Genomic DNA, 15201 nt, shown 5'->3' with positions numbered 1-15201 from the left:
ATCATGTTTACTCTTTCAGCAGAAACCTGAAATGGGGATGACAGAACCCCCAGTCCCCTCTGAAACCAACTAGGGTTTACTAAAATAATTTTCAATGAACCTGAAATGCCCTTCTAAAATGCCCATCATTTTTGTCTTGGTTCAGAACCTCTGCAAAAGTGGTGCACATTTTCCTAGGCCATCCTAGGGTTTTTGAATTAAATCATAACTATTTGAATTTGGGCATTTAAAATTATATAAAATATTTAAATGCTCAAATATCTCCAAACTAAAATGTTTCATGTTGGAAATAATCCAACTATGGACCAGGAGTAGTTTGGTGATTTTTGGAGTTGTCTAGGTATTTTATTTAATTCAACAAAGTTGCAGATATATTAAATAAAAACAGAAAACAGAAAAGAAAGGGGGAAAAACCTACCTGGGCTCCTCCACTGTGCGGCCCAGCCAGCTGGCTGGCCCAGCCAGCCCAGCCCACCTCCCTCCTCTGTCGTCTTCGTCCAGACAGAGGGAGGGGAGTGTGGCCGGCGCGCGCGCGCGCGCCACCGCGCCACGCCACCTGCTCGCCTGCTTGCCTGGCCTCCCCTCCTCGCTCGACGCCCTGGACGACGCCACGCCTCTCCCCCTGCTCTCTCTCACTCTCCCTGGCTCTCTCCTTCCTCTCTCTCGCTCTCTCTCTCGCTCGGCCGAACATGACCGTCGCCGCCGTTCGCCATAGCCACCGCCTCCGACCACCCCTCGCTCCCCCGATTAGCTCAGAAGCTCCGCCACAACTCCCTCTTCCTCCCCACCGCTCCACGGGTCCCCGGAAGCCCTACATCGCCGCCACGTCGCCGTTCCCCTCTTCGGACTCCGACCACCGTCGCCGTCAAATTCGTCGTCTCCGGCGCGTCCCCGAGCCTGCTTCGACGCCCACTGCAACCGCGGTGAGCCCCCGGAGCGATTCCCCCTTCTTCCCTGGTCTCTCCCGACCTCTAGGCCCTAGCTCCACCTCGACCGAAAGCTCCACGCCGCCGGCGATGTCGCCGTCGTGGCCACGGTCGCCGTAGCGCCCAACCGAGCTCGCCATCGTGCTCCACACATCACGAGGAGCACGTAGAACGCACCAACGCCTCCCCAAACCCCCTGCAACACTGATCCCGACCGCACCCGAACTCCGGCCACCGCAGCCGAGCTCGCCGCCGTCAACTCCGGCCACCTCGAGCCCAACCACCACCACCAATAGACGCGGCTCAGCCTCAGCAACACGTAGATGCCTTCCGCCGTCCATTTGGTCGCCGGAATGGCAAAAAGCACTCTCGCCGCCGTCTCGGATCTCGCCGGCGTCATGTCGCCGGTGGGGTTTGACTTGACCGACCTGGGGTTTGACCCCCCAGGGTCACTGACGCGTGGGCCCTGTCGGCCAGGTGGTTAGGTTAGCGCTAACTACTGTTAGTCAACCCCCCCTGACACTGACAGTGGGCCCCAGTGCCACTAATTAAGTAATTAGGATTAATTTAAATCTGTTTAACCCCCCCTGTCACTGACGTGTGGCCCCCACACGTCAGGTTTGACTTCAACCAGCCACAGTTGACCACTGACGTCATGCTGACGTCATGCTGACACAGTAATTATATTTCTGGATTTAAATTAAATCAGGAAATTCCAGAATATTAATTAAACTTCAAAAATTCATAAATTTTATTCTGTAATTCCAAATTGGACAAATTATATATGAAAAATGATCAGAAAAATCCAATCTATCCATCTGTACTATTTTCATGCATGATCAAACAAGTTAAATTGATGTTTTAATCAGAACAAGGAAAAGCACTTTAAAAGGCCATATTTGAATTTGGAATTTGAATCTTTGATTCAAATTTGTTCAAACACATCTGGTTTTAGTTGCATTAGCCCAACACACTCATATTGCCATGTTTCATGCATGCATCATATTGTTGCATATTGTTTGGTGATGTTTGTGTATCGGTGTCCTTTGCGACAGGATCTGTCCCCGAGGAGTACCGTGATTACCCTAACGAAGAACCGTATCCGTGCAACGAACCATCAGGCAAGCAACCAACCATTTGATCATATCGATACAATCCCATGTTCTCGCTCCTGCTCTCTTTTACTGCATTAAGACAACGCAATTCAAACTACTGTGTGCTACGGTAGTTGAACCCATTTCCTCTGCATGACCTGTCATTGCCACAGTAACTAGATGAAACCCACTAGCATGTGTAGGAGTTGATTGAGCCATATGTATGTGTTGTTCCTACCTTGCTATGCCTGCTATGCTTAGAGTCGTGTCAGGTCTGGTTCATCTGGGTGATGGGCTAGAGTGAAATGATTATGTCGGTAATGGGAGTGGTGTGGTGAACACGATTTGGTAAAGGTATCGATGAGAGGCCATGTAGGAGTACATGGTGGGTTGTTTCATTGAAGCCGACCTTAAGCACTGAGATCTGTATGTGTGATTTAAGAATCAGCTACTACCATACATTGGGCCCTGAAATATGACCCCGCTCGACTTCTTATTCACCCTAGCTCTCTGTCCAGGAGTTGCAAGTAGTTTCTGGTGTTTGTAGCCTACTGGAGGCCGTGGACAGCGCTGACCATAGGGGTGGGCTGTGATGCGGTAGGTACGTGGCCGGGTGTACCGAATACCCGTTAGGTATCTCGGGAACCCTGTTCACATCGTTCGGGGCCATATGGGAAACCTCGGCCGGACTCCCTGCGGATGGAACCTGGATAGGCGATAAACCTGGACTAGAGGCTTAGGTGTTTAGGTAGGTCGTGGTCTACACCCACGTCGGCTTTCGCTTGAAGTCTGCCGAGCACATGTCGTGTGCAGACGCTAAGTGGTGGAAACATGTATGAAGAAGTACACCCCTGCAGGGTTATCATGATCTATTCGAATAGCCGCGTCCGCGGTAAAGGACTACTTGGTTGCCTATACAGTTCATAGACAAGTAAATGGAAACTGCTAAAAGCCTCAAGATAAGTGTGAGTGCCGAGGATGGCTCTTCCGTAGGAAGACGGAGGTGGATCCTCGGTAGTGTATTGAAGTGGTGATTAGTGGACTCGTGTGCGCAAAACCATTTCAATTTGGAGTCTCGTAGGTTAGCCTAGCCAAGAGTCAAAGCTGGCTTGCTGCAATAACTCCACCAACCCTTCTTGATAATATGCATGTATATAGGATCTGATGTAAGTCTTGTTGAGTACCTTTGTACTCATGTTGCTATAATTTACATTTTTTACAGAAGACGCTGCAACCCCTTCTGATGGGTTCTACGTAGACGTTGACATCAATGAGTAGGCTAAGACCAGGTGGTGATCCTGAGCTTGTGAAGGACCACGTAGTATAGCTAGGCTTTCCAAGCCTCTTTTATTTTACTAGTTGTCTGTACTCAGACAAGTTACTTCCGCTGCTGGTTTGTATGACTGCATGACTTGAATGCTGGGTCGTGTGACCCGTACCTTTGTGTATGTTATGTATGGCTCTCTGAGCCTTAAATAAAGTACTTGTGTCGTAGAGTCATGTTGTGATGCCTTGTTGTATTTGCACATATCGAGCATATTGTGTGTATGATTGAAATGCTTGGTATGTGTGGGATCTGACTATCTAGTTGTTTATCTTTAGTAGCCTCTCTTACCGGGAAATGTCTCCTAGTGTTACCGCTGAGCCATGGTAGCTTGCTACTGCTCTGGAACACTTAGGCTGGCCGGCATGTGTCCTTCTTCGTTCCGGTGTCTGTCCCTTCGGGGAAATGTCACGCATTGAGTATCGGAGTCCTGTTAGCCCGCTACAGCCCGGTTTACCGGAGTCCTGCTAGCCCAGTGCTACAGCCCGGACCCACTTGCTGATGACCGACACGTTCGAAGCTGGGTCATGGATGTCTGTCCCTGTAAGTCTGTGCCACTTTGGGTTTACAACTAGTCATGTCAGCCCGGGCTCCTTATCATATGGATGCTAGCAACACTATCATATACGTGAGCCAAAAGGCGCAAACGGTCCCGGGCAAAGGTAAGGCGACACCCGTGGGGATACCGTGCGTGAGGCCGCAAAGTGATATGAGGTGTTACCGGCTAGATCGATGTGACATCGAGTCGGGGTACCGACAGGTGATCCCGTGTTTGAACTCAAACCATTACCTGATAATCTTAAGTATGCTTATCTTGATGAAAAAGAAATATATCATGTTATTATTAGTGCTAACCTTTCAGAGAAAGAAGAAGAAAGATTATTGAAAACTCTGAAGAAGCACAGAGCTGCTATTGGATATACTCTGGATGATCTTAAGGGCATTAGTCCCACATTATGTCAACACAAAATTTCAGTGGAGAAAGATGCCAAACCAGTTAGAGACCCTCAACGACGATTAAATCCCAAAATGAAGGAAGTGGTAAGAAAGGAGATACTAAAACTCCTTGAGGCAGGTATTATTCATCCCGTTGCTGATAGTGAATGGGTAAGCCCTGTCCATTGTGTCCCTAAAAAGGAAGGTATTACTGTTGTTCCTAATGATAAAGATGAATTGATCCCGCAAAGAATTATTACAGGCTATAGGATGGTAATTGATTTCCGTAAGTTAAATAAAGCTACTAAGAAAGACCATTACCCTTTACCTTTTATTGATCAAATGCTAGAAAGGCTTTCCAAACACACACATTTTTGCTTTCTAGATGGTTATTCTGGCTTCTCTCAGATACCTGTATCAGCGGGGGATCAATCTAAAACTACTTTTACTTGCCCTTTTGGTACTTTTGCTTATAGACGTATGCCTTTTGGTTTATGTAATGCACCTGCTACCTTTCAAAGATGCATGATGGCTATATTTTCTGATTTTTGTGAAAAGATTTGTGAGGTATTCATGGATGACTTCTCCGTCTATGGATCCTCTTTTGATGATTGTTTGAGCAACCTTGATCGAGTTTTGTAGAGATGCGAAGACACTAGTCTCGTCCTGAATTGGGAAAAGTGTCACTTTATGGTTAATGAAGGCATTGTCTTGGGGCACAAGATCACCGAGAGAGGTATTGAAGTTGATAAAGCCAAAGTTGATGCTATTGAAAAGATGCCATGTCCCAAAGACATAAAAGGTATAAGAAGTTTCCTTGGTCATGCCGGTTTTTATAGGAGGTTCATTAAGGACTTTTCTAAAATCTCTAGGCCTCTGACTAATTTATTGCAAAAAGATATTCCTTTTGTATTTGATGATGATTGTGTAGAAGCTTTTGAAACACTTAAGAAAGCTTTGATCACTGCACCTATTGTTTAGCCACCTGATTGGAATTTACCTTTTGAAATTATGTGCGATGCTAGTGATTATGCTGTAGGGGCTGTTTTAGGGCAAAGAGTCGATAAGAAATTGAATGCTATCCATTATGCTAGCAAGACTCTTGATACTGCCCAGAGAAATTATGTTACCACTGAAAAAGAATTCTTAGCAGTTGTGTTTGCATGTGATAAGTTTAGACCTTATATTGTTGATTCCAAAGTTACTATTCACACTGATCATGCTGCTATTAAATATCTTATGGAAAAGAAAGATGCTAAGCCTAGACTCATTAGATGGGTTCTCTTGCTCCAAGAATTTGACCTGCATATTGTTGATAGAAAGGGAGCTGAGAACCCCGTTGTAGACAACTTGTCTAGGTTAGAGAATGTTCTTGATGACCGACTGCCTATTAATGATAGCTTTCCTGATGAACAATTAGCGGTCATCAATGCTTCTCGTACTGCTCCTTGATATGCTGATTATGCTAATTACATTGTTGCTAAATTATACCGCCTAGTTTCACATGCCAGCAAAAGAAAAAGTTCTTTTCTGATTTAAGACATTACTTCTGGGATGATCCACACCTTTATAAAGAAGGAGTAGATGGTATTATTAGACGTTGTGTGCCTGAGCATGAACAGGAACAAATCCTATGCAAGTGTCACTCTGAATCCAATGGGGGACACCACGCTGGAGATAGAACTGCACACAAGGTACTACATTCTGGTTTTTATTGGCCTACTCTTTTCAAAGATGCTCGTAAGTTTGTCTTATCTTGTGATGAATGTCAAAGAATAGGTAACATCAGTAGACGTCAAGAAATGCCTATGAATTATTCTCTTGTTATTGAACTATTTGATGTTTGGGGCTTTGATTATATGGGACCTTTTACTGCCTCCAATGGTTATACACATATTTTAGTTGTTGTTGATTATGTTTAAGTGGGTAGAAGCTATTCCAACTAGTAGTGCTGATCATAACACTTCTATTAAAATGCTTAAAGAAGTTATTTTCCGAGGTTTGGAGTCCCTAGATATCTTATGACTGATGGTGGTTCACACTTTATTCATGGTGCCTTCCGTAAAATGCTTGCTAAGTATGATGTCAATCATAGAATTGCATCTCCTTATCACCCACAGTTTAGTGGTCAAGTAGAGTTGAGCAATAGAGAGCTCAAATTAGTTTTGCAAAAGACTGTGAATAGATCTAGAAAGAATTGGTCTAAAAAACTTGATGATGCATTATGGGCCTATAGAACTGCATACAAAAATCCTATGGGTATGTCTCCATATAAGATGGTTTATGGAAAAGCATGTCATTTACCTCTTGAACTTGAACATAAAGCATATTGGGCTATTAAAGAGCTCAATTATGACTTCAAACTTGCCGGTGAGAAGAGGTTGTTTGATATTAGCTCACTTGATGAATGGAGAACCCAAGCATATGAGAATGCCAAGCTTTTCAAAGAAAAAGTCAAACGCTGGCATGATAAGAGGATACAGAAGCGTGAGTTTAACGTAGGAGATTATGTGTTATTGTTCAACTCTCGTTTAAGATTTTTTGCAGGAAAACTTCTCTCAAAATGGGAAGGTCCCTACGTTATCGAGGAGGTCTATCGTTCTGGTGCTATAAAAATCAACAACTTTGAAGGAACAAATCCGAGGGTGGTAAACGGTCAAAGAATTAAACATTATATTTCAGGTAATTCTATCAATGTTGAAACTAATATTATTAAAACCATAACCCCTGAGGAATACATAAGAGACACTTTCCAGAACGTTCCAGACTCCGAAAAGGCATAGGTACGTGGTACGGTAAGTAAACCGACTCCAAAACAACTCCAATGGCAATTTTTATCAGTTTTGGATTATTTAAAGATTTTAGGAAGAAAGAAGTAGTCCGAAAGGGGCACGAGGCTCCCACGAGAGAGGAGGGAGCCCCCCTGTAGGGCGCGCCCCCCTGTCTCGTGGGCACCTCGTGTGCCTCCCGGACTCCGTTTTCTTGTATGTTACGTATTTTGGTCGGTAAAAATTCATTATATATACTCCCGAAGGTTTTGACCACCGTATCACGCAAATATCCTCTGTTTTCATTTCGAGCTGTTTCTGTTTCAGATTTAAAGCATCATGTCGTCTCCAAGCGCTCCCAAGGACAAGTTTTTCGAGAGGGTTATCAACCCCTATCTTGCGGAGGTGCTGCACCACCCTCAAACCATTGAGATGCGTGAGGGGGTGTTGCACATCCGCGATGTGGAGGGACCAAGGCGTACCGGGAGCGTGGAGACAAAGCTCGAAGCCATGGAGCAAGAAGTTTTCAAGTGTCAAGGGATGGTGGAGCATGGACTCAACGCCAACCAGATGATGATCACGGAGTTCACCAACAACCACAAGCTGGATGCCAAAGTCATTGGGGAGACCATGTTCAAGCTTCAAGAGAAAATCGAGCACCTCCAAGCCCAGATTTATGACCTGCAAAACCAGAACTGTGAGTATGAGTATAGATTCAAGCGAATGAGTTTGGCTGCAGATTTAAGGATCCCGGAGACTCGATAATCCTTTTATGATGGAGAGCTTATGCCTTGGAAGACGGACGACAAGCCTACATTATCAACAACTCCTACTTCACCACCTCCGAAGAAATAATCACATGGGTATGGGCACTCCCCTTGGCAACTGCCAAGCTTGGGGGAGGTGCCCCGGTATCGTATCACCATCACACTCCTATCTTTACCTCTTTATTTAGTTCAATCCTTTTAGTAGTATCTTGATCTATTAGTTCGAAGTTTTGATATCAAGTAGTTTTGAGTTTTTTTCTTTGTGATCTCTTTATGTAATCGAGTCCGTGTGTTATCTATAATAAAGATTAGTGTTGAGTCAAGGGCTTTGGTATGTTGCTATGATCTTGAGAAAGTAGAAAGAACAAAAGAGTTCATATTGATCTTATGGATAGTGATAACTTCACACATAGAAAGTGTGAGGCATAAAAATTGTTGAGAGTTGATGAACATAGCCTTGGTCATCATTGCAATTAATAGGAAGTAATAAGGAAAGAGTGATTCACATATAAATATATTATCTTGGACATCTTTTATGATTGTGAAGCACTCATTAAGTATGACATGCTAAAAGAGTTGACGTTGGACAAGGAAGACAACGTAATGGTTTATGTTTTCTGACATCTCAGTTAAAGTATATTGTCATTGACCTTCCAAACATGTTGAGCTTGCCTTTCCCCCTCATGCTAGCCAAATTCCTTGCACCAAGTAGAGATACTACTTGTGCTTCCAAATATCCTTAAACCCAGTTTTGCCATGAGAGTCCACCATACCTGCCTATGGATTGAGTAAGATCCTTCAAGTAAGTTGTCATCGGTGCAAGCAATAAAAATTGCTCTCTAAATATGTATGACTTATTAGTGCAGAGAAAATAAGCTTTGTACGAACTTGTTGTGGAAGTAATAAAAGTGACGGACTGCATAATAAAGGTCCACATACAAGGGGCAATATAAAGTGACGTTCTTTTGCATTAAGATTTCATGCATCAACCCTAAACGCACATGACAACCTCTGCTTCCCTCTGCGAAGGGCCTATCTTTTACTTTCTGTTTTACTTTATGGTTGAGTCAAGGTGATCCTCACCTTTCCCTTTTTTCATTTTATCCTTTGGCAAGCTCCTCGTGTTTGAAAGATCATGATGCATATATCCAATTGGATGTAAGTTGGCATAGGCTATTATTGTTGACATCACCTAAAGGTGAATATGTTGGGAGGCAACACAATAAGCCCCTATCTTTCTCAGTGTCCGGCTGAAACTCTATAACCACAAGTATTGCGTGAGTGTTAACAATTATAGGGGACTATGAGATACTTGAGTATGTGAGCTTGCTGAAAAGCTCTATTATTGACTCTTTCTGATGTTACGATAAATTGCAATTGCTTCAATGACTGAGATTATAGTTTGTTAGTTCCAAATGAAGTTTTTGAACCATACTTGACATTGTGAATTGCTTATTACTTAAACATAGGAAATCATATGACAAAATCCATATATGTTGCTGTTATTAGAATGATCATGATGCTCTCATGTCCGTATTTTATTTTTTATCGACACCTCTATCTCTAAACATGTGCAGATATTTTTTGATTTCGGCTTCCGCTTGAGGACAACGAGGTCTAAGCTTGGGGGAGTTGATACATCCATTTTGCATCATGCTTTTATATCAATATTTATTGCATTATGGGCTGTTATTACACATTATATCTCAATACTTATGGCTATTCTCCCTTATTTTACAAGGTTTACCATGAAGAGGGGGATGCCGGCAGCTGGAATTCTGGCTGGAAAAGGAGCAAACGTTGGAAACCTAATCTGCACAACTCCAAAAGACCTGAGACTCCACGAAACAACTTTTTAGATTTAATAAGAATTTTTGGACAAAAGAAATAGGCCAGGGGGCCCACACCCTATCCAAGAGACAGCACCCCCCCTAGGGCGCGGCCCCCTATCTCCTGGGCCCCCTGGTGGGCTTCCGGCGTCCATCTTCTGCTATATGAAGGGTTTTCCCCTGAAAAAATCATGGGCAAGCTTACGGGACGAAACTCCACCGCCACGAGGCGAAACCTTGGCGGAATCAATCTAGGGCTCTGGCGGAGCTGTTCTGCCGGGGACACTTCCCTCCGGGAGGGGGAAATCAGCACCAACGTCATCACCAACGATCCTCTCATTGGGAAGGGGTCAATCTCCATCAACATCTTCACCAACACCATCTCCTCTCAAAACCCTAGTTCATCTCTTGTATCCAATCTTGTATCAAAACCACAAATTGGTACCTGTGGGTTGCTAGTAGTGTTGATTACTCCTTGTAGTTGATGCTATTTGGTTTACTTGGTGGAAGATCATATGTTCAGATCCTTTATTCATATTATAACTCCTCTAGTTATGAACATGAATATGCTTTGTGAGTAGTTACGTTTGTTCCTGAGGACATGGGTGAAGTCTTGCTATTGGTAGTCATGTGAATTTGGTATTCGTTCGATATTTTGATGAGATGTATGTTGTCTTTCCTCTAGTGGTGTTGTGTGAACGTCGACTACATGACACTTCACCATTATTTGGGCCTAGAGGAAGGCATAGGGAAGTAATAAGTAGATGATGGGTTGCTAGAGTGACAGTAGCTTAAACCCTAGTTTATGTGTTGCTTCGTTAGGGGTTGATATGGACCCATATGTTTAATGATGTGGTTAGGTTTACCTTAATACTCCTTTTTGTAGTTGCGGATGCTTGCAATAGGGGTTAATCATAAGTGGGATGCTTGTCCATGTTAGGGCAGTACCCAAGTGCCGGTCCACCCACATATCAAATTATCAAAGTACCGAACGTGAATCTTATGAACGTGATGAAAACTAGCTTGACGATAATTCCCAATGTGTCCTCGGGAGCTTCTTCTTCATTATTAGAATTTGTCCAAGCTTATCCTTTGCTACATAAATGATTGGGCCACCTTTCTGCACTTTATTTACTTTATTTACTTTTTGCTCGTTACTATTTATCTTATCACAAAACTATCTATCACCTACTATTTCAGTGCTTGCAGAGAAAACCTTACTAAAAACCGCTTATCATTTCCTTCTGCTCCTCGTTGGGTTCGACACTCTTACTTATCGAAAGGACTATGATAGATCCCCTATACTTGTGGGTCATCACTTCACGATCCGACCGATCCAAGTACCAAACATACGGCACCTCCGAGTTTAGCACACGTTTAGCTCGATGACGTCCCGCGAACTCCGATCCAGCAGAGCTTCACGGGAGAGTTCCGTCAGCATGACGGCGTGATGACGGTGATGATGTTGCTACCGACGCAGGGCTTCGCCTAAGCATCGCTACGATATGATCGAGGTGGAATATGGTGGAGGGGGGCACCGCACACGGCTGGGAGAGATCAACAGATCAACTTGTGTGTCCATGGGGTGCCTCCCCTGTATATAAAGGAGTGGAGGAGGGGGAGGGCCATCCCTCCTATGGCGCGCCCTGGAGGAGTCCTACTCCCACTGGGAGTAGGATTCCCCCCTTCCAAGTAGTAGGAGTAGGAGACAAGGAAAGGGAAGAGAGAAGAGAAGGAAGGAGGGAGCGCCGCCCCTCCCCTAGTCCAATTCGGACTAGGCCTTGGGGGGTGGCCTGCCTCTCTCTCTCTCCCTTAAAGCCCAATAAGGCCCATATACTCCCCGGCGAATTCCCGTAACTCTCCGATACTCCGATAAATACCCGAATCACTCGGAACCTTTCTAATGTCCGAATATAGTCGTCCAGTATATCGATCTTTACGTCTCGACCATTTCGAGACTCCTCGTCATGTCCCCAATCTCATCCGGGACTCCAAACTACCTTCGGTACATCAAAACACATAACTCATAATATAAATCATCACCGAACTTTAAGCGTGCAAACCCTACGGGTTTGAGAACTATATCGACATGACCGAGACATGTCTCCGGTCAATAACCAATAGCAGAACCTGGCTGCTCATATTGGCTCCCACATATTCTACGAAGATCTTTATCGGTCAAACCGCATAACAACATACGTTGTTCCTTTTGTCATCAGTATGTTACTTGCCCGAGATTCTATCGTCGGTATCTCAATACCTAGTTCAATCTCGTTACCGGCAAGTCTCTTTACTCATTATGTAATGCATCATCTCGTAACTAATTCATTAGTCACATTGCTTGCAAGGCTTGTAATGATGTGCATTACCGAGAGGGCCCCGAGATACCTCTCCGACAATCGGAGTGACAAATCCTAATCTCGAAATACGCCAACTCAACAAGTACCTTCGGAGACACCTGCAAAGCACCTTTATAATCACCCAGTTACGTTGTGACGTTTGGTAGCACACAAAGTGTTCCTCCGGTAAACGGGAGTTGCATAATCTCATAGTCATAGGAACATGTATAAGTCATGAAGAAAGCAATATCAACATACTAAACGATCAAGTGCTAAGCTAACGGAATGGGTCAAGTCAATCACATCATTCTCTGATGATGTGATCCCGTTAATCAAATGACAACTCATGTCTATGGCCAGGAAACTTAACCATCTTTGATTCAACGAGCTAGTCAAGTAGAGGCATACTAGTGACACTATGTTTGTCTATGTATTCACACATGTATTATGTTTCCGGCTAATACAATTCTAGCATTAATAATAAACATTTATCATGATATAAGGAGATATATAATAACTTTATTATTGCCTCTAGGGCATATTTCCTTCAATTGGGGTTTTCGGTTTGCGGGTTGGCGCGGCACTGCCCGAGCAGACCCCGCGTGGCCGACCCCTAAAAACGCATATTCGGTGAATATGCCTTTTTACGGGTCCGTTTTGTGGGATATGAGTCTAACCTCGCCCGCGCTGGCCTGCATACGCCATTTTCCGCGAACTGCAAAACACTTATGTGGGTTCACATTTTGCGGGGTCTGCTAGAGATGCTCTTAGTTTCCTACTCTAAATGAGTACACTAATAAAAATATATTTTTTGGAATATTATATGGAAGATATTAAATTGCTTCCAACCCTACTCTAAATTAGTACACAAATAAAAATATATTTTTTGGAATATATAGGGAAGATATGCTTCCTATTTAATTTCCTACTCTAAGTGAGTACAGTAATGAAAAATATGTTTTTGGAATATTATATGGATGATATTGAATTGCTTCGAACCCGAAAATAGAAAGGTGAACATGGTTCCACGCGCACCCGTGTGAATTGTGAATTCAAAAAATTTATTGAAAACAATTATGAAATTCCAGAATATGAAACTTAGTCGACCATTTTACTCATGTGTGAAGTTTCATGATCTATTGACACCCATGGTAATCTTAGTGAAGAAAATACAATTAGGACCACACTATTCATCAAATAGTGTTTTTTAATATAGCTTCGATTCTCTCATTTTTGCCCAGATTGCCACAGAGGTGATTTCCTCGTGAAACTTCATATGCGAGTATATTACAAAAAATATATATTCAGATTTCTTGATTTTTTTTCTAGTATTTTTTTAAATTTACTATACATAAGGGGTGCACGTGAAACCATATTCACCAAATCTGTGTCCGCTTCCAACCCCTCATTTAATTTCCTACTCTAAATGAGTACACTAATGAAAAATATTTTTTTTGAATATTATATGGAAGATATGTTTCCAACCCCTCTATTTAATTTCCTACTTTGAATGAGTACACTAATGAAAAATACTCCATCCATAAGGTGTATTATTTTCATCACGGTGACCAAGGCACATAATGATAGACATGTTAGGAAGAAATTACTCTTGGTAAATTTATTGGTTAATGGCAAGTAAATCATTTAGTCTAGAAAAGTAAGAGATACATGCAATCAATGGAGAGATACTTTCATTCTTTTCTTACAAAAAGAGATACAAACAGTCAGGAGGAGATACTTACCCTTTTTTTTTGAAGGGATAACAAGGAAATTATGAGAAATTATAGGAAATGCATCTTACATTCTGGAATTTGTCAAAAAACAAATACACCTAATATAAAGGAATGGAAGGAGTATATTTTTTGGAATATTATATGGAAGATATGCATCCAACCTCTTTATTTAATTTCCTACTCTAAATGAGTACGCTAATGGAAAATATATATTTTAGAATATTATATGGAAAATATGTTTCCAACCCCTCTATTTAATTTCCTGCTATGAATGAGTACACTAATGAAAAAAAATGGAATATTATATGGAAGATATGCATCCAACCCCTCTATTTAATTTCCTACTCTAAATGAGTACGCTAATGGAAAATATATTTTTTAGAATATTATATGGAATATATTAAATTACTCCCAACCCTTAATTTCCTACTCTAAATGAGTACACTAATAAAAAAATATTGGAATATTATATGGAAGATACGCTTCCAACCCCTCTATTTTAATTTCCTACTCTAAATGAGTATGCTAACGAAATATATATATTTTGAAATATTATATGGAAGATATAAAATTGCTCCCAACTCCAATATTTAGTTTCATACTCTAATAAGAAATATTTTCTGGAATATTATATGAAAGATATGCTTCCAACCCCTCTATTAAATTTCCTGCTCTAAATGAGTACACTAATGAAAAAAAATAGGAATATTATATGGAAGATATTAGATTTCTTCCATGTATCTAAGATAAATATGGACGTTTACATGCACTTATCTCGGATACTTGGATTTTCAAAAGAAGTGCATGAACAAAGCACTCCATGGGTTAAAAATCCTCCAAGTATCTGAGATAAACGCTCGTAATAATATCCTTTGTGGTTTAATGTGAGTATCCAAACTTAATCATGTACGTTAAAAAGCGTCCAAGTATCCAAGATAAATATGAACAAAATATGAAATATATTAAAAAGCCTCCAAGTATTCACGGAAAAAAAATCAAGATGACTCTTTGCATTAGCAAATAAACTTTCTTTTTGAAACCCATAAGATTAACTCTCGCGGAAGTCCGCAAATAAATTATCTGTGGTGTTCTTCTCTTCTTATGGACTATCCTACATAGACAAGAACACCACAGAGAGTTTTTGGCTCAAATGAATAATTTCGCTATAGAGTGCCATGTATGGAATATGTGCATACCACTTGATATTTTAGCTCAAAAAGTAATAACCTTCAACAAATATGTAAAATAGCAACCTGCACGTAAGTGAAATAACATGTACATGGTCAATGGATAATTATGGAAATTGGGAGCTAAACATATGGTATATTTAGATATTATTGCATCATGATTTGTATCGGTAACAAACCCTACCCTAATATCCGTTTTTTCGTACTTACACCCTCCCCCCTGCCGCCGCCGCGTCGTCGTCCCATTCCCATTTTACTACCCCCTGCCGCCCCACCCCCACCCTGCTATTGGCCGCCA

The sequence above is a fragment of the Triticum aestivum genome, chromosome 6B, assembly GCF_018294505.1.
Source record: "Triticum aestivum cultivar Chinese Spring chromosome 6B, IWGSC CS RefSeq v2.1, whole genome shotgun sequence".
Taxonomy (NCBI): Eukaryota; Viridiplantae; Streptophyta; class Magnoliopsida; order Poales; family Poaceae; genus Triticum; species Triticum aestivum.
This window is presented reverse-complemented; position numbering follows the sequence as displayed.